This window comes from Ranitomeya variabilis, chromosome 6, assembly GCF_051348905.1.
Source record: "Ranitomeya variabilis isolate aRanVar5 chromosome 6, aRanVar5.hap1, whole genome shotgun sequence".
Classification (NCBI taxonomy): domain Eukaryota; kingdom Metazoa; phylum Chordata; class Amphibia; order Anura; family Dendrobatidae; genus Ranitomeya; species Ranitomeya variabilis.
In genome coordinates, this window is record NC_135237.1 from 450,976,904 (window position 1) to 451,000,045 (window position 23,142).

Genomic DNA, 23,142 nt, shown 5'->3' on the forward strand with positions numbered 1-23,142 from the left:
ACATTAAGCAAGGCCGGATTCCCAGACTCCAGGGAAAATGCCCAATCCTGAGGATCGCCACGCAGCAGGGAGATGACAATTTTAACCTGCTGAATGGGATCACCAGAGGAACGAGGTTTCAGAGCGAAAAACAGTTTACAGTTGTTTTTAAAACTCAAAAATTTGGACCTGTCCCCAAAAAACAAATCAGAAATAGGAATCCTAGGCTCTAAAACCGGAGTCTGAACAATATAATCTGAAATACCTTGTACCCTAGCAGCAAGCTGGTCTACACGGGAAACTAATCCCTGAACATCCATGCTCACACCAAACTCCTCAGTCATCCAGAGGAAAAGAGGGAAGGAAAGAAAAAACAGACTACAGAAAAAAAAATGGCTCAACACCTTTCTTCCCTTCTTCTGAGATGCATTTAACTCATTGTTGGCCAGTTGTACTGTTATGATCCAGTGACCCTGGAGCCGCATGAGACGTTCTCTGGAGTAGGTGGTACCTGTACTGACCGCAATCCCTGAACTGACACCACAACTAGAAGTAGCCGTGGGATGTACCTAACAAGTCCTAGACACCTCGACACAGCCGGAGGACTAAATACCCCTATAGATGGAAATGGGAATTCTATCTGGCCTCAGAGCAGAACCCCAAAGGACAGGCAGCCCCCCACAAATATTGACTGTGAGTATAAGAGGAAGGACATACGCAGGCAGAAAGCAGGATTTAGCAAAAGAGGCACTTCTAGCTAAATAGAAAAGGATAGGACAGAATTCTAATCGGTCAGTATTAAAACCCTAAAAATATCCACAGCAGAAAATACAAAATATTCTACATCTAACTAAAGACATAGAATGTATATCTGCCTCTCCAGAGAATCCAGCCTGACAGAAAAATCAAAACAAGTCTAAGCTGGACAGAAACACAATGAATTGCACTGAGATGTAAAGCACACAAAATGTGTGCTACAGAGACAAAAAACCTGACACTTAGCTGAATTGACAGCAGGGCATGAGGAGCCAGACAGAGATGCAATCCCTCCTAGAACAATGAACAACTGGCATAGACTCATGGATCCTACACACCTAAATACCCAGCAGAGCTGCAATCAGCAGAAACACCTGCCCTGTAATACAACCCAGAGACAACTGCACTACCACCAAGAACCACCGGAGGGAGCCCAAGAGCAGAATTCACAACAGGGATTATCAATGGCGCCTGATATCCCAGTGGAGGAGGGAGGAGGATCAAGAGGCCCGGGGTGACATACCGGACAGCCCTTCAGTGAAGTGGGGTGTCGTGGTGTTTTTCCATCTCCAGAAGGGGAAGGGTTTCATCCAGGAGATTGGGTTACCAGTGAGGGTCCACGTCACCAGGGATGAGGTTGAACCTTGTCTAAGAGGGGAATACCCAGATCCAGACTTATACCCAGGGGATGCTGTAACCTACACCCGGCACCGAAAAGAAAATAGTTTATGAGCTCGGGATGTCCAGAGATGCGCAGCCCTCATGGCGTCACCTGGGGCCCAGGAAAACGAACTCACCACTGAGACAGCAGCTGCAGCTCCTGTTGCAGCAAATGCCCAGACCCAAGCTACACAGACCTCCATCGCTGCGCATGATATGACAATTCACGAAAGACAAACCAATGGTGTTTATCTGGCACCGGGTGTAACCTTGGATCCAACCCTTCCCAGGCCAGGAAGGATTCTGTGCCAAGTGAAGCGCTGGAAGCCGTCCAATTAAACGTTGGACACTAAATGTATACAGTTAACTGTTCATCTTTTCCTGTTATTTTCAAGTTTGAACCCGTCCAGGGTTATTCTTTAAAGGGATCCCATGTTAAAGGGATCCTCAGTTTGCACAAGTTTCGTCATTGCCTCATGAACATTTGAATAATGGACAGTGAATGATTCACTAACTGTCCTTGTAAATAGTTGGCACCTTCTTAAGGGTGCTTCCTACTGGTTTTACAAAGGAGGCTTTTATATAGACTGCTTCCAACAGAGACTACTACTAATATTGTTGTAGGAATTGCTTTGCTTTTCAGACCCGAAGAGAAACCTGTTGGTGTGGCAGAATTCCGGGTCAGGATACACGCCTTTTAGCCTGCCCAAGACCAACGTTGGGGGTTTGTCACGGGTCCCTCACATCACGTCACCTTTGTTGCTAAACTGACTTGAATATTGATGATGTAATTGATATGTTGCACTAACTCAGAAAAGACTTGAGTTTGCCCTTAAAGGGAATGTTTATTTGTTGCACTTTGCTTAAAAGTGATAATGTTCGAAAGTATTGAGTAGTTAGATAGAATTGTGTTTTACATAGTCGATAGAATGTATTTAACATTATAGAGTTAAAAGATAGTCTGAAATGATGTACTTGTGAATAAATTGACAGAAAATGCAGTGAGCCCGTGGGGGTTGATAGACTGATCTGCAATTGAATAAAGTGAACCCGTGGGGGTTAGTTAAAAATTTTGCATTGCACTTGAATAAAAATAAAATGTTTGCCTTTGCACTTTATAGATAGTATACCCGTATGGGTAATTACCTTTCATAGTTAGTTAATATATTTGTTACTAGGATGTTCTATTTTTAGAAGTAGGACGGCAATGTAAATATGTTTCTGTTTGTAACATTCAAGTGTCCTCACCTCCCATAAAGGGAAGCATCAGTTAAATTAACTTGCTTTATAGCATTTTAAAATTTGCATGTCTTGTTACTAATGTATTGTTGTTTTCTTTTCCCAGTCCTGGAGTACTGGATTTAACGGGGGGGGGGGGGGAGTGCAGCACCCCAGGGTCCAGGTCGTTGCAGTAATGTCGTTCTCCTCTAGGGGGGAGTGATGTTACGTTTGGAGACAATAAAGGACATCTCACTACCAGGTAACACCAACACACAACACACTTCATACTCCAGTCCACCAGGGGGAGCTATGCTCCTATTTATTAGGGCACTCTTCACATTTAGGTAAAACTGGTTGTCTGGATAGGAAGTTAGGCAGATGCTAGCTGAGCTTCGCTCTGGCAGTTGTTGGCTGAGCTTCGGCTCAGGTAGTTGGTCCCTGACAGGGGTGGGATCCTGTCATAGGCTTAGACAGAAGGCCACGGAGCTGCGCCTGCCTGACGTGCAGCAGTTCCTAAGATAGAGACACGAACAGAGAACTGTGTTGTAAAGCGTGAGGAGAAGTCATAGCAAAAAGGAGAGGAAACCAGAAGGAGTTCTGCCCTGCACAGGCTGCCTTCTTCTGAGGCACAGGATCCCGGTAGCCGGAACATCGAGGGAGCAACAGTCCTTTATGCCTTGCTCCAGAGACCGGCAGGACAGCTAATTTCACGTTACCTGCCCGCCCTCTACCCAGGAGGCAAGGTGGCACCCACGAGAGGCTGGGGCGTGATAGAGTCCCTGTAAAAAGCCTCACGCCACAGGTCATATGGGTTTGTCCTATACATCCGGGGGACAGAGAGAGACACAACATCTAGAACATCCACCACAGTTGTGAGGACCTTATGAAAAGCTCAGCAGTAAGGTACTACAACACCCAGGCGCTAGAGGAAGGCTACTGATTTCCACCTGAATAAGGGGACTCTGGACTTGCCTCCAAACCGGCCGGACTCAGCCTGCCCTGTGATCTGGTGCTCTGGACTGTGGACGCTGAAGTCTTCAGTAAAGAGACTGCAACGTTGTGTCCTCGTTCTTCACTGCGCCTTGCACCATCCACAATCCACACACTGGGAAGCCCTGGGGATACACTTCACCTGTGGAAGGTATACCATCTAGCTGCAATAAGATCACCCCAGCAGACCCCTTAAAGCAGCGTCGGTCACCCTGTCACGAACACTTTCCCTTTAAAGACCTTTCCCCCCCATTTACACGGACGTCCCTAGGGCCACGGATCGGGTCAGCCACTGTGACTTCCCCTTTTAGAACCGAAGGACCCGGTACCGAGTACCCCACTGCCCTACTGGGGGCGATCCAAATGTAGAAGCATTTACCTGGTTAGAAGGTTCTATGCCAGTACTTACTGCAGTCCATTTTAGGCTGGGGTCACACTTACGAGTGCAATGCGAGAAACTCGCACAAGTCTCTCTCATCAATACTCGGCACTCGGGACTGTGTAGTAAGTTATATTTTAATGGTTTCAAACACTCCAATTAATTAACACTAATTATTGAAATATTGATATGGTTTCAATCAGTTTATTATATAATATTCAGTATATCCTTACTATATGAAGTTCGCAGAAGGTCATTGAAGTTTAAATGTCCAACCAGATGACCCACCTAACAAAGGAATGTAAATGACCAGTAATTTGCTTGTCAACTAACAAAGGATTGTTGGCATTCAAAGATGTTTATAATGTTATTTTACTGCTTTTAGTGACTGTTTATTTCTTATTATTGATTAACCCCTTAGTGACAGAGCCAATTTGGTACTTAATGACCGGGCCAATTTTTACAATTCTGACCACTGTCACTTTATGAGGTTATAACTCTGGAACGCTTCAACGGATCCTGCTGATTCTGAGATTGTTTTTTCGTGACATATTGTACTTCATGTTAGTGGTAACATTTCTTTGATATTACTTGCGATTATTTATGAAAAAAATGGAAATATGGCAAAAAAATTTAAAATTTTGCAATTTTCAAACTTTGTTTTTTTATGCCCTTAAATCAGAGAGATATGTCACAAAAAATAGTTAATAAATAACATTTCCCACATGTCTACTTTACATCAGCACAATTTTGGAAACAAAATTTTTTTTTGTTAGGGAGTTATAAGGGTTAAAATTTGACCAGCAATTTCTCATTTTTACAACACCATTTTTTTTAGGGACCACATCACAAAAATGATTTTTTCACCCACAAATTCTTATTTCCACAAGGGTAACAGGAGAAATTAGACCACAAAAGTTGTTGTGCAATTTCTCCTGAGTATGTTGACACCCCATATGTGGGGGTAAACCACTGTTTGGGCGCACCGCAGAGCTTGGAAGAGAAGGAGTGCCATTTTACTTTTTCAATGTAGAATTGGCTGGAATTGAGATTGGACGCCATGTCACGTTTGGAGAGCCCCTGATGTGCCTAAACAGTAAAAAAAAAACACAAGTTACCCCATTTTGGAAACTAGACCACTTAAGGAACTTATCTAGATGTGTAGTGAGCACTTTAAACCCCCAAGTGCTTCACAGAAATTTATAAAGTAGAGCTGTAAAAATAAAAAATCTTTTTTTTTTCCTCAAAAATGATTTTTTTAGCCTGCAATTTTTTATTTTCTCAAGGGTAACAGGAGAAATTGGACCCCAAAATTTATTGTGCAATTTATGCTGAGTAGGCTGATACCCCATATGTTGGGGTAAACCACTGTTTGGGCGCATGGCAGAGCTCGGAAGGGAAGGAGCGCCGTTTTGGAATGCAGACTTTGATAGAATGGTCTGCGGGCGTTATGCTGCGTTTACAGAGCCCCTGATGTACCTAAACAGTAAAAAAAACCACAAGTGACCCCATTTTGGAAACTAGACCCCCGAAGGAACTTATCTAGATGTGTGGTGAGAACTTTGAATGCCCAACTGCTTCACAGAAGTTTATAATGCAGAGTCGTGAAAATTAAAAAAAAAACATTTTCCACAAAAGATTTTTTAGCCCCCAAGTTTTTATTTTCACAAGGGTACAAGAGAAATTGGACCCCAATAATTGTTGTCCAATTTGTCCTGAGTACACTGATACCCCATGTGTTGGGGGGGACCACTGTTTGGATGCACGGCAGAGCTCAGAAGGGAAGGAGCACCATTTTGGAATGCAGACTTTGATAGAATGGTCTGCGGGCGTTATGTTGCATTTGCAGAGCCCCGATGTACCTAAACAGTAGAAACCCCCCACAAGTGACCCCATTTTGGAAACTAGACCCCCCAAGGAACTTATCTAAATGTGTGGTGAGAACTTTGAATGCCCAAGTGCTTCACAGAAGTTTATAATGCAGAGTCGTGAAAATAAAAATAATTTTTTTTTCCACAAAAATGATTTTTTTAGTCTGCAATTTTTTATTTTCTCAAGGGTAACAGGAGAAATTGGACCCCAAAATTTATTGTGCAATTTATGCTGAGTAGGCTGATACCCCATATGTTGGGGTAAACCACTGTTTGGGCGCATGGCAGAGCTTGGAAGGGAAGGAGCGCCGTTTTGGAATGCAGACTTTAAATAGAATGGTCTGCGGGCGTTATGTTGCATTTGCAGAGACCCTGATGTATCTAAACAGTAGAAACCCCCCACAAGTAACCCCATTTTGGAAACTAGAGCCCCCAAGGAACTTATCTAGATGTGTGGTGAGAACTTTGAATGCCCAAGTGCTTCACAGACGTTTATAATGCAGAGTCGTGAAAATAAAAAATATTTTTTTTTCCACAAAAAAGATTTTTTAGCCCCCAAGTTTTTATTTTCACAAGGGTAACAGGAGAAATTGGACCCCAAAAGTTGTTGTCCAATTTATCCTGAGTACGCTGATGCCTCATATGTGGGGGTAAACCACTGTTTGGGTGCACGGCAGAGCTCGGAAGGGAGGGAGCACCATTTGACTTTTTGAGTGCAAAATTGGCTGTGGCGTATAGAGACCCCCCGATGTACCTAAACAGTGGAAACCCCCCAAATCTAACTCCAACCCTAACCCCAACACACCCCTAAGGCTTCTTTCACACTTCAGCTGTTTGGCGTCAGTCAGCTCCGACATAGTGACGGATCCGTCACAATTGTTGAGAAAACGTTTCTAACGGATCCGTTTTTTTGACAGATCCATTACTTGGGGGTTGTCTGGGAAAAGTATCTACTTTTTGGAGCATGCGCAATTGAAAAAGCGGATTGGGGCGACGGATCTGCCGAAATGACGGTAACGGTGACGGATCAGTCGCGAACCGCCATTTCGGCGCAGACAAAAAACGTTATAATGGTCGTCAATGTCTAGATGACGTCCGCCAAATCTCGTTGGATCCGTCGCATGGCGGGTGGAACGGACGACCATCCGCCACAATCCGTCGCTAATGCATGTCTATGGGAAAATGGCGGATCTGCTATTTGATGAAAATGGCGGTTTCAGACTGACGCCAAAGGACTGAAGTGTGAAAGAGGCCTAACCCTAATGCCAACCCGATCCATAATCCTAATCACAACCCTAACCCCAAAACAACCATAACCCTAATCAGAACCCTAAATCCAACACACCCCTAATCCTAATCTCAACCTAACCTCAAACCTAACCCTAATCCCAATACACCCCTAATCCCAACCCTAACCTTAACCTTAATCCCAAACCTAACCCTAATCCCAAACATAACCCTAATGCCAACCCTAATCCAAACCCTAATCCCAACTCTAATCCTAACTTTAGCTGCAACCCTAGTCCTAACTTTAGCCCTAACTTTAGCCCCAACTCTAACTCTAGCCCTAACTTTAGCCCCAACCCTAGCCCTAACCCTAAATTTAGCCCCAGCCCTAACCCTAAATTTAGCCCCAACCCTAACCCTAAATTTAGCCCCAACCCTAACCCTAATTTTAGCCCCAACTCCTCTCTCCTGCCGGCCGGCAGATGGCAGCAGAGAGTGGGCGCACTGCGCATGCGCCCGACATTTTCTTTCCATAGGAAGAAGCCAGCCGGCAGGAGAGGACGCAGGAGGACCCAGGGACACTGGTAAGTATGATAGGGTCCCCGAATCCCCCTATTTCTCTGTCCTCTGATGTGTGATCACATCAGAGGACAGAGAATTACACATCGCTTTTTTTTTTTGCGGTCGCCGGTAAACAGTTAATTACCAGCGATCGCAAAACAGGGGTCCGTAAAAACCAACCCCGATCATGTTCTTTGGGGTCTCGGCTACCCCCAGCAGCCGAGACCCCAAAGATCTCCCGGGTGCCGGCCGGCGGGCGCAGTGCGCGTGCGCCCGCCATTTTTTTGCCGGAAGAAGATGGCGGCGCCCATCGGGAGCCACGAGGAGCATCGGGGGAGACAGGTGAGTATCGGGGGCGATCGGGGACCCCATTTCTCTGTCCTCTGATGTGCCATCACATCGGAGGACAGAGAAATTAAATGGGAAATCGCGGTTTGTTTTTTTTTGCGACCGCCGGTAAACGGTTAATTACTGGCGATCGTAACTCGGGGGTCGGTAAAAAAAACCCGAATCATGTTCTCTGGGGTCTTGGCTACCCCCGGTAACCGAGACCCCAGAGAAAATCCGACTCTGGGGGGCGCTATTCACTTTTTCCGTTTTTCCCTTAATTAACGGCGCTGCGGTTTAAGTACCCTTAGCGGCCGCCGTTAAAAGGCGTATCGGCGGTCATTAAGGCGTTAAGTAAATGCATTTTTGTTTACTCAATTTTCATGTGAACATTTATTTATTCATTACAATCCTTGAATCCATAACAAAACAGGGACATAGAAATACATGCAGCTGCATGCTCCGTTCCCGAGTGCCAGCGGCAGTGTCGGATATTGATGCGAGAGACTCGCGTGAGTTTCTCGCATTGAACTCGCAAGTGTGACCACCGGCCTTACTGGGATCTTTTGGCAAAGTGTCAGGCAAATTATGACATCCCCAAATTACCAATTGAAGCCTATGCTTACTTGAATGCGTCTATCTTAAAAGATAAGATCTTAGCTACTTTATTGAACTTTTCTTCAGGGAAAACTTCAGGCGCAGATTGCTTTAGTTATTTATATTATAAAAATCTATACAGAAGTCCTCATTCCCCAAATTAAAGTCGGTTTCACTACTTTTCTGGAGGTTGCTCCTATCTCTAATACATTGTTTCATTCCCTCATTACTCTTAATACCTTAGTCAGGCAGCGAATCACACTCACTAGATTGAGCCAATTATATTGGCTAATAGCCCCTTTAAATTCTGATTTTAAAATATTTACTCACATTCTTGCAAACAGGCTTAATCCCTAGCTACCCTGTCTGATTAACAAAATAAAACAGTCTTTGTACCATTCCTTTAGGGTGGGGACAATTCCAGACGAGTTGTAGATTTAGTGGACATAATCAATAAGAGGGGAAAAATGCACTTCTGCTTGGTCTTGATCTTCTAAAGTCATTTCACTGCCTGAGCTGGCCTTTTTTATTCACAATTTTCAAGGCGTTTGGATTCTTAGGCATCTTTTTGACTGCCCTGCATGCTCTTTACTCATCTCCCACAACTGCTATCAAAGTGCTCCTTAGTACTTTAGAAGATTGACTCTCTATTAGCAATGTTAGTAGACAGGGCTCTCCATTATCCCCATAATTTGTATTATGCAATGAGCCCTTGGTGGCCTTAATACGTCAAAATCCTGACATCATTGGGGTCCAATTGGGAAATAAAAACTTCATGATATGCCTGTTTGAAGACGATGTTTTATTGAACATCGCTAATTTACATATCTCACTTACAAACCATTTTAACCCCTTTACCCACAAAGCTGATTTGCACGTTAATGACCAGGCCAACTTTTGCAATTCTGACCACTCTCACTTTATAAGGTAATAAAGCCCTACCCTCCTTCACCTCTCACTTCGTAAAACTCAATGTAGACAAAACCGAACTCATCATCTTTCCCCATCTCGCGTATCCCCCTACCTGATCTATCTATTATGGTAAACGGCATCACGCTCTCTCCCGCACCTGAACTCCGCTGCCTCGGGGCAACTCTCGACTCTGCCCTGTCCTTCAAACCGCACGTCGAAACTCTTGCCACCTCCTGTTGCCTCCAACTCAATGTTGCCAAAATCCGTCCCTTCCTCAGCCCACAATCTACTAAAAATCTTGTGCATGTCCTCATCATCTCCCACCTCAATTACTGCAACACCCTCCTCTGTGGCCTTGCACCACTCCAGTCTGTCCTCAACTCTGCTGCCCGGCTAATCCACCTCTCTCCTTGCTACTCCCCTGTTTCTCCCCTCTACAAATCCCTCCACTGGATCCCAATTCCCCAACAAATCCAGTTCAAACTACTAACACTAATCTACAAAACCATCCACAACCTGTCCCCTCCCTATATCTCTGAACTAATTTCCAAATATCTTCCCTCACGTCATCTTCGATCCTCCCAAGACCTCCCACTTTCCTCCACACTTATTCATTCCTCACACAATCGCCTCCAAGATTTCTCCCGAATATCTCCCATCCTCTGGAATTCCAGGCCTCAACACGTCTGATTATCCACCACCCTCGGATCCTTCAGAGGGAACCTTTTTAATTTTTCCAGCAAAATTTACAAAAACATTTTTTTAGGGACCACATCACATTTGAAGTCACTTTGAGGAGTCTTTATGATAGAAGATACCCAAAAGTGACACCATTCTAAAAACTGCACCACTTGAGGTGCTAAAACCCACATTCAAGAAGTTTCTTAATCCTTTAGGTTCTTCACAGGAATTTTAATTAACATTTTACATTTTTCACAAAAAATTCACTTCAGATCCAAATTTCTTTATTTTGACAAGGGTAACGGGAAGAAATGGACCGCAAAAATTGTTGTGTAATTTCTCCTGAGCATGCCGATACCCATATGAGGGAGAAAACCATTGTTTGGATGCACGGCAGAGCTCGGAAGGAGCGCCATTTGACTTTTTGAATGCAAAATTTTCTGAGCAATTAACAGATGCCATGTCGCGTTTGGAGAGCCCTTTTTATGCCAAAACAATGAAAATCCCCCACAAGTGACACCATTTTAGAAACTAGACCGCTCAAGGAATGTATTTTGATGCGTGGTGAGCACCTGAACCCCCTGGTGCTTCACAGAAATTTATAACATTGAATCATGAAAATAATAAAATCACTTTTTCCTCACAAAAATGATATTTTAGCTCCGAATTTTGCATTTTCATAAGGGTAACAGGATAAATTGCACAATACAATTTTTAGTGCAATTTCTCCTAAGTACGCCGATACTCCATATAAGGGAGACAACTTCTGTTTGGGCGGACTGCAGGGCTCACAAGTGAAGGAGCGTCATTTGACTTTTTGAATTTAAAATTTCCAGGAATCATCAGCAGATGTCATGTCCCACCTGGAGAGCCCCTGATGTGCCTAAACAGTGGAAACCCCCCACAAGTGACCTCATTTTGGAAACTAGACCCCTCAAGGAATGTATTTAGATGCGTGGTGAGCACCTTGAACCCTCAGGTGCTCCACAGAAGTTTATAATACTAAGCCGTAAAAATAAAAAAAATATTTTGTCCCCAAATTTGGCATTTTCTTAAGAGGTAAGCTACTTTCACACTTGCGTCGGAATGCGTCGGGCTGACGTACCAACGGAACCTGTGAAATTTACTGCAAGACGTGGGCAGCGGATGCAGTTTTACAGCGCATCCGCTGCCCATTCTGCAGTCCGGGGAGGAAGGGGCGGAGTTTCGGCCACACATGCGCAGTCGAAAATGGCGGACACGACGCACAAAAAAGTTACATTGAACTTTTTTTGTGCCGACGGTCTGCCAAAACACGACTTGTCGCTAATGCAAGTGTATGGAGAAAAAACGCATCCTGCGGGCAACTTTGCAGGATGCGTTTTTTCTCCAAAACGACGCATTGCGACGTGCGTCATACGACGCAAGTGTGAAAGTAGCCTAACAGTAGAAATTGCACCATACACTTGAGATACAGTGCAAAGCTCAGAAGGGAAACCCCCTATATGTGAACTAATTTTTCAAACTACACTCCCAATGAATTTATCTAGGGGTGCAGTGATCAAATTGACAGAATTCACAGAATTTTATACCACTGAGCGGTGAAGAAAGAATAAATTAAATTTTTACCACTAAATTGTTGTTTTAACCCCAAGTTTTTAATTTTTCTGAGGACTAATAGGATTTTTTTTACAACAAACTGAGGTCCATTGTTTTCTGAGTGTGCCAATAACCTACATGTAATCGGGGAAATATTTTTCAAGCAGAGTGCAAAGCTCATAAGGCTAGGAGCGCCAGATTTTTACTGTTATGGTTTGCAGGTGCCATGACCCACTGGGAGAGCCCATGAGGTGCCAGAACAGCAGAAGTCCCGATTAGTGACCCCATTTTACAAACTATACCTCTCAATGAATTTACCTAGGGGTGCAGTGATCATATTGACACTACGGGTGTGTCAAAGAATTTTACACCATTGGGCAGTGAAGAAAAAATAACTACATTTTTACCACCAAAATTTAGTTTTAGCCCCAGATTTTACATTTTCACTCAAGAAGTGGCTAAAATTTCACTTAAATTTGTCCCTCAATTTCTACTGAATGTGGCAATACCCTATATGTGGCTGTACAGTACTACTTAGCCATACGGAGAGATTTGGGAGAAATGGAGCGCTATTTGCCTCCTGGAGCGCAGATTTTCCTAGAACAGTTTGCCGACTCGATATACAGAGCCCCTAATTGCTAGGAAGAGCAGAATCCTACCTCAAGTGACCCCATTTTGGAAACTATACCCCTTGGGGAATTTATCTACAGATGTAGTGACGATTTTGACTCCATGGGTATTTTCCAGAAACAAGCAGCAATGAATTGCCAAGTGAAAATTGCAAACTGCCATTTGTAGTGAGGAGTACGTTGCAGTCACTAGTACGTTAGTACGTTATGCCCATACTCATGCTTCTGGAGTCATGCACCCCTAAGTTAGTTGGGCTCTCATTGCTTCAGAAATGCAAAGTGGACGCAATTTGTGGTTTAGGTACACTGTGGGGTACATAAATGAGGGAGGCATTTGGATTTGAGAGCAGAGAATTTGCTGAAGTTCTTTTGGCGGGTGAGGAGCCATTTAGCCTTTCCAGAGACTTTGCACTACCAGTAACATGGAAGCCCCCTATATTTCTGTTAACAGATGACAGACCTGAGTGGGGACTTGCTTTTTTTGTGGATTGAGTTGAAGCTTTTATTGGAAATATTTTACATAACATTCAAGATCACATTTATCTGGCACTCTACACTGAGCACTTAATTTTAGGTTTCTAGCTAAATCTCTGAGTGACGTGATTCAAATGAAATCCCTGAGGAATCCATTCACTATAATGAGGCAGCAGAGTTACTCTGGACTCCGTATAGCCTCTGTTCAGCGGTGTCCTTCTTTTCAGAAGTGCACAAAACTGGCTGACGGCACTTTTATGCAATCCTAAAATGACGGATACCGCCAGATCACAAGTCAGGCGGCGTCCACAGTGCCTCTATCTACCTCATTGTACGCAATCTTCTGCCAGAGGTTTCGTCTGAATCACGTATTTCAGAGATTTACACAGAAATTCCGATGCAAGCGTTCGGCACAGAGCGCAGGATAAATGTGCGCCGAGTCTTACTGGGATCTTTGGGAGACAGAATGAAAAATCAACCACAGGTGAAGAATGGTATAAGTGAATAGGCGACTTTATTCTTCAGGAGAGCTATAATTTTTCCACATTTTGGCCCACAGAGTCATGTGAGGGCTTGTTTTTTGTGGGACGAATTGACGTTTTTATTTATACCATTACGGGCACATTAAATTTTTTGATCGCTTCCTGTCCTGATTTTTGGGAGGCAGAGTTAACAAAAAACAGCAATTCAGGATTTTTTATTTTTTGGGGGGGATTTATGCCGTGTCACTACGATTTCAGCGATACCTCATTTATACCTTTTTTTATGTTTTGCGCTTTTACACAATAAAAACTATAGACACAATAATTATTTTTGCATTTGCTTTATTCTGAGAGCTATGCATTTTTTATTTTTTCGCTGATGGAGCTGTATGGTGGCATGTTTTTTGCAGGACAAGATGACGTTTTCAAAGGTACCATGTTTATTGATCCTCTTTTTGATCGTGTTTTATTCCTCTTTTTGTTCGGCGGAATGATGATAAAGCATTGTTTTTTGTCTTTTTTTAATGGTGTTCACTAAAGGGGTTAATTAGTGGGATAGTTTTATAGGTTGGGTCGTTACAGATGCAGTGATACCAAATATGTGTGCGTTTATTGTTTCTATCTTTATTCATTCAAATATTAATGTATAGATACAATATCTTTTGATTTTTTTATTATGATTTTTGAATTTTTTTTAAATATCTTTACAATTATTTTAAATGTAAAGAAATCCTTATGATCACCACAAAATACTGTCATGGGCATTTGTGCAAAATTGTCAATGAAGGACGACTGGCAGGCAAAGGGTAGTCAGGTATACACATCAAAACTGGAAAGTCAGAATCGAAGGCAGAGTCGTCAGCCAACTGTTAGTCGGGAAACCAGGCGAAGGTTAGAACATGGAGAAAAACTAAAAACACATATGGAGCATAATCAATCTATCAGAGCAGTTGCTCTAGCTGGCAATCCGGGACTGAATAAAGGAGGTTTAAATAGTTAGAGTCCCCTCACACTAGTGAGGCCCCGAATAATTCACAGGGTAAACTGATTTAAGAGAATCAAGTACAAATAGCACTAAGGCTACTTTCACACATCTTTTTGTTTCAGGCTTTTTTCTTTAGAGAAAAAACGGAACCGGAAAAAATAAAAACCGGAACCGATTTTTCCCCCATTGACTTGTATTAGCGCCGGATTGCACCACATGGCCCAGCGTTTCTTCTGTTTTTTCCGGATCCGGCTAAAATTTAGATTCCGGCGTCTGGAAAAAAGTCTACTGCAACGTTTTTTGTCTCCGGCGAAAAAGCCTGAAGCGCCGGATCCGGTGCTTCCGGCTGTTTGCTACAATGAAAGCCTATGGGAGCCGGAAGGTGCCAGACCCGGAAAAAGGCGGATCCGGCGGCCTGATCCGTTTTTTTAAACTGAGCATGCTCCATATTTTTTTTTTATCCAATAATCTAGATAGGCTAGCCGGATCCGTCAAAAAAGCGGATCCGTCGCATCAGTTTTTCAAAATCTGTGCCGGATCCAGTTTTTCCAACATTCGCCGGATTTAGCCTGACACTGAAAACCTGATGTGTGAAAGTAGCCTAAGGCTTAACATATACCCGCTTACATTGCCCCTTGGCAACTACACTGCAGTGATGCGCCTCCGATAGCATAGGTAGCTGGTGCGAGATTTGCCACTGGTGATACACTTGTGATACAACATAATATCTTTGGTTCTGAGACAAATGCATCTGAAGAGGTTTGTGATGGTATGCCACTCGGCAAGTCCAACAACCTAGAAAATGGACCTGACTCAAAAAGGCTAAAAAGAGTTACTAAAGAGTTGTGTCCCTTAAAACCTGCAAAGGGCCCAGATTAGTTCATTTTTTTTTTAATTAGTAGAATTTAGACAATTTTCCAGTGAATGCGTGCCTTTTGTATTCTTAAATAAAAAATGCACATTTGGAAGGTGCCCACATAGGGAGGTGGAAAGTTCTCTTTTTGTGCAGAACAGGACACTAGGCAGCTATCAAGTTGAAAGCACTGTATACTAGTAGATGTTTTTCAATTTGCATGTTTAAAAAAAATACATATTATCTCCTTGGACACCTCCTATAATCCTGAATTGATTTATGCAATTATTCTTACAGCACATTTGCTGTAAACATTTGCCGGCTCATGATATTTTTGACAGTAATTTATTAGCTGAGCATCCTGCACTAAATCAGTTGGTGTGTTTTGAAGGTACCGCACAAAAGTTTTATCGATTTTATTTTGATGCTCCTACTGGATCTTATCTCTAGGTGTCCTCAATTTGCATGTACATTTTAAAGGGAATCTTAGAGTAATGTGTTACATGGAACAAAATCTGCTCCAGTGTCCTCTCCATGCTAACATAAATTTGACACTTGAATAAGACAAAGTTAAACATTAAAGTTACATGAAAGCAGATGTTTTGAATGATTAGAAATGTTTTTTTCCTGCTACTAAGTTCTAAAGATCAGTCAATGGGACATTGGTGGAGTATTGTCTGTTACGAACACTGGGCTTTATTACTTGAACTTTTGTGCACTTCCAAACTATCAACTCTTTGCAACTACGTCATGGTAAAGTTCAGAGAATTAAACTATCCCTGACTAAAAAGGAGCAGACTTTTCTCATTTATCACACTTAATCTTATTTTGTCTAGCAGTATTCTGTTGATATAGAGATGTTCAGACTTCTTCAGATTCAATTATCTCATAAGAATGTGACCATCCTATAAATTATTTCGGGGATCAACACATGCTTTTGTTTTTGTACCTATTTTTATTTGTTGACATATTATACATGGACACAAAATCTTGTCAAAATGTATTTTGCTCAGGATTACGTGAGACTTTAAGAAATTCTTTAGTGAGTCAGAGTATTAAGAGCTAAAACTGAAAAGAAGGTAATATATTGCTAGTAAATTTCTAATCGTATATATCAGTGCACAGGAACTCCAATCAACCCTCACATAGTATTTATGGATGAATGTTATTTTTACATTATAATGGCTGTATTTTTTACTGTTTTCGTGCTATTAACCTGCAAATATGAGGTTAATCTGCAGGTTGATAGCATTCTGAACCTGCCTGGCGCCTGCACTGAGAGACACGCTGCAGGGAGGAAATTAACTTTATTCCTCTGGCAGATTTCGATTTTCAGTCAAATGGGTTTTCCAGTGTGGCTTCAGTCACCACTTAGTGTATAGAGAGTGGCCTCTGTAACCGCCTCTTGGAATCAATTGACAGCCAACTCTGCACCAACTCCAGAAGCGGCTGTCTTGTCTATCTTAAAGTCACAGCGCTGATGCAGCCATGTGACTCAAATAACGGTCTGATGACGTGTCTTTTTTAGTCACCTGACCACTTTAAGACAATCCAAGGCTGCAACAGTCCTGTGACTTCTGAACAGTGGAAACATCACTTCCTGACCCAATGCAGACCCCCTGAGCTCCAGGGGAGCTGGTAGGTGAGTATAACTCTGTTTATTATGTTAAAGCCATTCAAGCAAAAAATTCTGATTTAAGTGTGACTAGCTTATTAAGCAGCATAAGACTCGAACAGGCTATTGAATTATATATTTTTTTACTCCAGCTTCAATGGGATCCAGAAAAGTTAGTGCTCTGCCATTTTTTTACTATTGGTGTACAAGAGCTGTCATTCTGAATATAGCCTTGATATGTGGATAGAGTATCATATCCGTGCCAGAGATTTGATTGCTGAGTTTCTCTCAATTCTGTATAACTCTATAGCAGAGTATATAGTATACACAGTGAGTGAAATAAGTATTGAACATACAACCAATTCACTAAGTAAATATATTTCTAAAGGTGCTATTAATATGAAATTCTCACCAGATGTCAGTAACATTTAGAGATGAGCAAGCACTAAAATGCTCAGATGCTCGTTACTCGAACCGAGCAATTCCTAATGCATGAATGCTCGTTTTGAGAAACAAGTCAAAAGGGATTCAATGGGAAACACAAAAAAATATTTAGAATTGAGAGTCCTCAGTGGTTGATACCTTTTAATGGCTATCTGAAAAGATGGTAACAAATTGCAAGCTTTCGAGACTACACAGGTCTCTTCATCAGGCAAAGACTAAAATAAATTCTGAAGAATCACATATTGCACAACATAGCACAGAAAAAAACAAAAAAAACATGGATAACACAGGTGACATGAAGCATAATTACCATGAGTGATAAACACTTATGTCCATAAATATTGGACCAGTTATGTCACCTCATGTCACCTGTGTTATCCATGCTTGTTTGTTTTTCTGTGCTATGTTGTGCATAAATATGTGATTCTTCCGAATTTCTTTTAGTCTTTGCCTGATGAAGGGACCTGTGTAGTCTCGAAAGCTTGCAATTTGTTACCATCTTTTCAGTTAGGTATTAAAAGGTATCAACCACTGAGGACTCTCAATTCTAAATATTTTTCTATCTACTGGCTAACACGGTACCAAGATATATATCTTTCCTGTAATGGGAAACACAAGCATTTTTCCAGCAGACCCTACAAGGAGGTCTGGAGGGCGGTGATAGAAAAAGTGCTGAATGGAAGGAGAATAGCATGGGGAAGACCCTTGGAATAGACAAGAGCAAACCCATGAATGTTCAGGTTCAACAAACATACAGTAAAAATTTGGTTTGATTCCAAACTTGAACCCAATAGAAGTCAACGGGGACCTGAATTTGGTGCTGTAAAATGGTCATAATCAGGGCTGGAGGTCTGCAAAAGAAAGCTAAATGAGGGTAAGCCTCTTATTTGCCCTGCAAACAAATGTGAACAGGGAAATGAGTTAAAGAGGTTCTGTCATCGTGGCAATCATTGAGCATAAACATTTTCACAATGCCCTCACAGTGACCGAGGCTAGCTACTTCCAGTCCAGTTAAAAATGTCACCCACAGAGCATGGGGCAGAGTACCCCTACATTAACAGCTTACATATTTCATCCACAGAGCAAGGGGCAGAATACCCCTACAATAGCAGATTACAAATTTCACCCACAGGGTCAAACTTTTATCTTCAGTAGACTACAGTAGAGCAGCCACCGATAACAAGCTCATAGTTTGATTCTGTATACAGGTAGCAGTCTGCCGAGAGGTTTGCTACCACCTGTCCCAGCCACTTTGCCTTGGGTTGCCTCTTCAATACTGTTGCATTAAAGGGAACCTGTCACCCCCAAAATCGAAGGTGAGCTAAGCCCACCGACATTAGGGGCTTATCTACAGCATTGTGTAATGCTGTAGATAAGCCCCCGATGTATCCTGAAAGATGAGAAAAAGAGGTTAGATTATACTCACCCAAGGGCGGTCCCACAGCGGTCCGGTCCGATGGGTGTCGCAGTCCGGTCCAGCGCCTCCCATCTTCTTACGATGACGTCCTCTTCTTGTCTTCACGCTGCGGCTCCGGCGCAGGCACATACTTTGTCTGCCCTGTTGAGGGCAGAGCAAAATACTGCAGTGCACAGGCGCCGGGAAAGGTCAGAGAGGCTCGGCGCCTGCGCACTGCAGTACTTTGCTCTGCCCTCAACAAGGCAGACAAAGTACACCTGCGCCGGAGCTGCAGCATGAAGACAAGAAGAGGACGTCATCCTATGAAGATGGGAGGCCCTGGACTGCGACGCCCATCGGATCGCGACACCCATCGGATCGGACCGCCCACCCAGATGAGTATAATGTAACCTCTTTTTCTCATCATTCAGGATACATTGGGGGCTTATCTACAGCATTCCAGAATGCTGTAGATAAGCCCCTGATGCCGGTGGGCTTAGCTCACCGTCGATTTTGGGGGTGACAGGTTACCTTCATGGGCTCTAGTGCCTGAAGTGTTTCCTTTGAAAAAATTATTGTTCATAGCAGGTAACCATGCATGAATACTTCAGCAAGGGTTAATGGAATTGCACTCAGTTTATATATTTTTTCGTTTGTTCTAACTGGGACCATGATTAAAAGGGGACCATGTGGAGCACAAAGTGGAGGAACTGGAGGCACTTTCAACAATCCAATCTCAAACCACCCATAGGTGGGGTTGCAGAGTATACATATGTAATGGAGAATCAGGTTTCCATTGGAGAGAGGCAACCTGATAAATGGAAGGCAGTCAAACAAATTAACGACTTCTAAACTGAGTCAGCAGCTGATGTTGCGAGACAGAATGGCCATCCATGACAATTTAAAGGCTTTGTAATTGGAATGAGTAGATAAATATTTTAATGAGCCTTAGGACCGGCCACAAAGGTAGAGTTAAATTATTTTTTTTAGATACATTACTCGTACAGACAGTACACAGAGGCTTTTGGGCACAGTACTACTCCCACAAAAGCTAATAGCAAATATCACCCACAAAGCATATTTCCACATTTATCTCACATAGGCTGATAACAAATTTCAACCACAGAGCATGTTTCCACATTGATCCCAGAGAAGCTGATAATATATTTCACCCACAGTATCCCCACAGCTCCAAAAAGTATGCTCCAGTAGCGTATGTTCCAAATGCCGCTGATGAAAAGCTTGTCGTATGATTTTGGATCGAGCTAGTGGTCCGCAGCGAGGCTTGCTACCAGCAGTTCAATTAAAAATGTAACCCACAGAGCATGTTTCCACATTTCCCCCCTAGAAGCTGGTAACAAATTTCACACCCAGACAATGGCCCACAGTACCTCCACAGGCATGGTTGCAGAGTACACACAGTGGCCTAAAAGCACATTACTCCGACAGATATGGGTTAAAGAATACACACAGCAGCTTTTGGCAAAGTACTACTATAGATATGAGTAAAAGAATACACTCAGTGGATTTTGGCAAAGTACTCCCACAAATATCGGTTAAAGAATACACACAAATTGGCTTTTGGCAAAGTACTCCCACAGATATGGATTAAAGAATACACACAGCGGCTTTCGGCACAGTACTATCACAGACATGGTTCTCTAAGGCCGGCGTCACACTAGCGAGTTTTACGGACATATGAGAGGTGCAGAAAATACGCATTGCACACGGACCAATGATTTTCTATGGGGCAGCTCCTATCTGCCGTATTTTACGCATCAGTATTTTACGGTCTTGTACGGCCGTAGAAAATGGCAGCAGGCTGCGTTTGTCAGCGTATTGCGCAAAAAATCTGCCAATGAAAGTCTATGGGGGCGAAAAAAATACAGAATGCACACGGACCATGCGTGTGACTTGCGAGAAATACGCAGCTGTGTTCTATAGAAAAGCCGGTAATTCAGTGCAGTGTACAGTAAAATCACACTGACAGGTTAGAACAGAATAGGTAGAATAAATGTGTACACATAGTATAGGTATACATATATATGTCACTGAGACACATATATATATATATATATATATATATATATATATATATATATATGTTTAATACAGCGCAATAAGTAATTCAATTGCCGGCTTTTGCTATCTCCTTCACAAACCTGACAGGACATGAGACATGGATTACATACAGTAAACCATTTCATATCCCTTCTTTTTTTACATATTCCTCTTTACTGATGTTAGAAATGTATGTGTGTTAAATTTGGGGGCTCTAGCTGTTTAAATAAAGGGTTAAATCACAGAGGGCAGATATTAATAGCCTAGAGAGGGACCATGGCTATTGGCCTCCCCTGGCTAAAAACATCTGGCCCCAGCCACCCCAGAAAAGGCACATCTGTAAGATGCGCCTATTCTGGCACTTAGCCTCTCTCTTCCCACTCCCCTGTAGAGGTGGGATATGGGGTAATTAAGGGTTAATGTCACCTTGCTATTGTAAGGTGACATTAAGCCAGGTTAATAATGGAGAGGTGTCAATTAAGATACCTATACATTATTAATCCAATAGTAGTATATGGTTAACAAAACACACACACACATTAGGGAAAAAGTATTTTAATGAAATAAAGACACATGGTGTTGTAATATTTTATTATACTCTCAATCCAACTGAAGACCCTTGTCACCTGAAACAAAGTTAAAATAAAAAAACAACAATATCCCATACCTTCCGTCGTTACAGTCAAGTCCCACGATGTAAATCCATCTGAATGGGTTAAATTAATTTACAAGCAGGAGCTCTGCTAATGCAGCTGTGCTCCTGACTGTAAAATCTGGGGAATGAATGGAAGCAGGGGAACGTAGTTACCTAGACTCGCGGTGATGCGCCCCATGTTGGCATAACCTCATATGAACTCGAGCGTGGGAAAATACTCAGCAGACTCCTGGCTGTAAAATTATTTAACCCCTTCAGATGGATTTACAGCGTGGGACAAGGCTGAATGACGGAAGGTATGGAATATTGTTATTTTTTTATTTTAACTTTGTTTCAGGTGACAAGGCTCTTCAATTGGATTGAGAGTATATTAAACTATTACAACACCCTGTGTCTTTATTTCATTAAAATACTTTTTTCCTAATGTGTGTGTGTTTTATTAACCATTTACTACTATTGGATTAATAATGGATAGGTTTCTTAATTGACACCTTTCCATTATTAACCTGGCTTAATGTCACCTTACAATAGCAAGGTGACATTAACCCTTTATTACCCCATATCCCACCACTACACGGGAGCGGGAAGAGAGAGGCTAAGTGCCAGAATAGAGGCATCTTCCAGATGTGCCTTTTCTGGGGTGGCTGGGGGCAGATGTTATTAGCCAGGGGGGCCAATAACCATGGTCCCTCTCTAGGCTATTAATATCTGCCCTCAGTCACTGACTTTCCCACTCTGGCGGAGAAAATTGCGCGGGAGCCCACGCCAGTTTTTTCCGCGATTTAACCTTTCGTTTAAACAGAGCCCGAAAATTTTGCACACACACAGTACTAACATTAGTATTGAGGAATATGCTAAAAAAATAAAGGGATATGAAATGGTTTACTGTATGTAAACCATGTCTCATATCATGTCGGGTTTGGGAAGGAGATAGCAAAAGCCGGCAATTGAATTACCGGCTTTTCTGCTATCTAGCGCTGTATTAAATATAAATATATATATATGTGCCTCACTGACATATATATACTGTATATATATATATGTATATATGTTTTCATGAATATTTCAGCCCATGGATCCATTGTATGTCCGTTTTGCAAGCCGGCGAGAAAATTTTGCCATACGGATGCCGTACGGATTACATACGGAGGTTTACATGCCCAAAATACACTGTCACACCCTGCCTACGGATGACATACGGATCACTATTTTGGGAACATTTCTGCGTATTACGGCCATAAAAAACAGACCATATTTTCATATTCCTAGTGTGACGCCGGTCTAAGAGTGCAAAAATATGTTTATACACACCTCACTCCCATCGAGTTGAAAATTTTGGTTACGCATGGTGCTTTCACAGACACGAGTGAAGAGTACACATAGTTTTTGCAAAACTGCGCACATACAAAACCTAATACTGTCCCTCAGTACAGCTGTGTACTGTCCCTATGCTAAGCATAGTAGAAATAAAAAATAAGAATCTTGAACCAGAAGGACCAGGTCCAAGTGGAGGGGGAGGTGGACATGGCAGTCTACATGGAAGAGGAGGTAGCCAATACAGTTTTTGGTGTTTTTTATTAGGGGTGGAGGCCCCCAAATGAAACGAATGGCAAATAGAGTTGAAGAATGGCTGGTTACGGCTGTTATAGTTGTCTAGTAATCCAAAGGTATGGACAAATCCTGTGAGATCCACACCTTGTTCATTTTAAGGAAAGTTAGATTCCCCACATTAAATGGGGAATTGGTATGGGTCATACCCTTCTGTTAGTATGTGGAGATGTGTGGACATGTACTCTTTCGCCATGGTGT

General features: G+C 42.4%; 1 long non-coding RNA gene across 1 annotated transcript in view; it reads left to right on the plus strand.

The window, feature by feature from the left end:
• Positions 1-2,767: 2,767 nt before the first annotated feature.
• The window catches only part of LOC143781233 (uncharacterized), a 110,573-nt gene continuing 90,198 nt past the window's right edge, over positions 2,768-23,142 (plus strand). Inside the window, exon 1 of the long non-coding RNA XR_013216633.1 lies at positions 2,768-2,875. This is a non-coding gene — a long non-coding RNA (uncharacterized LOC143781233). The remainder of the gene's footprint in view (positions 2,876-23,142) is intronic.